We start from the raw sequence: 2500 nt of genomic DNA on the forward strand, positions 1-2500 counted from the left end.
CTCCGTGCCCCTGGTACTCTGCTCAGAAACACTTTGCCACACACACACACTCCTCGTGCATATGGTACGACAACTTTTCTCCGTGCCCCTGGTACTCTGCTCAGCAGCACTTTGCTATGTACTTCCTCGTGCATATGGTACGACAACTTTTCTCCGTGCCCCTGGTACTCTGCTCAGAAACACTTTGCCACACACACACACTCCTCGTGCATATGGTACGACAACTTTTCTCCGTGCCCCTGGTACTCTGCTCAGCAGCACTTTGCTATGTACTTCCTCGTGCATATGGTACGACAACTTTTCTCCGTGCCCCTGGTACTCTGCTCAGAAACACTTTGCCACACACACACACTCCTCGTGCATATGGTACGACAATGTTTCTACATGCCCCTGGTACTCTGCTCAGCAGCACTTTGCTATGTACTTCCCGTGCATATGGTACGACAGCTTTTCCACAAGCCCCTGGTACACTGCGCAGAAACACTTATGCCACGTCGGCTGTACGCGCTCTCCTCGCTAGCTAGTTGCTGATCTCCCCCACCTCCAGGGGGCCCCGGGGACCACCATCACATCTCCCTGTCTCCCTTACCGCTGAACAAGATGCATGCTGCTCCACTGGCCCTGCTGCTGTTGTGTCTCCATTTGGCCGAGGGGGTGAGTCGGCCTCCTCTCTCCTTTACGGTCGAAAAAGATGTGCTGCTGGCGCACTGGCCCTGCTGATGTGCTGTCTCCATTTGGCCGAGGTGGTGAGTCGGCCTCCTCTCTCCTTTACGGTCGAAAAAGATGTGCTGCTGGCGCACTGGCCCTGCTGATGTGCTGTCTCCATTTGGCCGAGGTGGTGAGTCGGCCTCCTCTCTCCTTTACGGTCGAAAAAGATGTGCTGCTGGACAGGCCTCGTGCATATGGTACGACAGCTTTTCTCCGTGCCCCTGGTACTCTGCTCAGCAGCACTTTGCTATGTACTTCCTCGTGCATATGGTACGACAGCTTTTCTCCGTGCCCCTGGTACTCTGCTCAGCAGCACTTTGCTATGTACTTCCTCGTGCATATGGTACGACAGCTTTTCTCCGTGCCCCTGGTACTCTGCTCAGCAGCACTTTGCTATGTACTTCCTCGTGCATATGGTACGACAACTTTTCTCCGTGCCCCTGGTACTCTGCTCAGCAGCACTTTGCCACACACACACTCCTCGTGCATATGGTACGACAACTTTTCTCCGTGCCCCTGGTACACTGCTCAGAAACACTTTGCCACACACACACTCCTCGTGCATATGGTACGACAATGTTTCTACATGCCCCTGGTACACTGCTCAGAAACACTTTGCCACACACACACTCCTCGTGCATATGGTACGACAATGTTTCTACATGCCCCTGGTACTCTGCTCAGAAACACTTTGCCACACACACACACTCCTCGTGCATATGGTACGACAGCTTTTCTCCGTGCCCCTGGTACTCTGCTCAGCAGCACTTTGCTATGTACTTCCTCGTGCATATGGTACGACAACTTTTCTCCGTGCCCCTGGTACTCTGCTCAGAAACACTTTGCCACACACACACACTCCTCGTGCATATGGTACGACAATGTTTCTACAAGCCCCTGGTACTCTGCTCAGCAGCACTTTGCTATGTACTTCCTCGTGCATATGGTACGACAACTTTTCTCCGTGCCCCTGGTACTCTGCTCAGAAACACTTTGCCACACACACACACTCCTCGTGCATATGGTACGACAACTTTTCTCCGTGCCCCTGGTACTCTGCTCAGCAGCACTTTGCTATGTACTTCCTCGTGCATATGGTACGACAACTTTTCTCCGTGCCCCTGGTACTCTGCTCAGAAACACTTTGCCACACACACACACTCCTCGTGCATATGGTACGACAACTTTTCTCCGTGCCCCTGGTACTCTGCTCAGCAGCACTTTGCTATGTACTTCCTCGTGCATATGGTACGACAACTTTTCTCCGTGCCCCTGGTACTCTGCTCAGAAACACTTTGCCACACACACACACTCCTCGTGCATATGGTACGACAATGTTTCTACATGCCCCTGGTACTCTGCTCAGCAGCACTTTGCTATGTACTTCCCGTGCATATGGTACGACAGCTTTTCCACAAGCCCCTGGTACACTGCGCAGAAACACTTATGCCACGTCGGCTGTACGCGCTCTCCTCGCTAGCTAGTTGCTGATCTCCCCCACCTCCAGGGGGCCCCGGGGACCACCATCACATCTCCCTGTCTCCCTTACCGCTGAACAAGATGCATGCTGCTCCACTGGCCCTGCTGCTGTTGTGTCTCCATTTGGCCGAGGGGGTGAGTCGGCCTCCTCTCTCCTTTACGGTCGAAAAAGATGTGCTGCTGGCGCACTGGCCCTGCTGATGTGCTGTCTCCATTTGGCCGAGGTGGTGAGTCGGCCTCCTCTCTCCTTTACGGTCGAAAAAGATGTGCTGCTGGCGCACTGGCCCTGCTGATGTGCTGTCTCCATTTGGCC

The sequence above is a fragment of the Pelmatolapia mariae genome, unplaced genomic scaffold (genome assembly GCF_036321145.2).
Source record: "Pelmatolapia mariae isolate MD_Pm_ZW unplaced genomic scaffold, Pm_UMD_F_2 NODE_ptg000206l+_length_30338_cov_1, whole genome shotgun sequence".
In the NCBI taxonomy this organism is placed as follows: domain Eukaryota; kingdom Metazoa; phylum Chordata; class Actinopteri; order Cichliformes; family Cichlidae; genus Pelmatolapia; species Pelmatolapia mariae.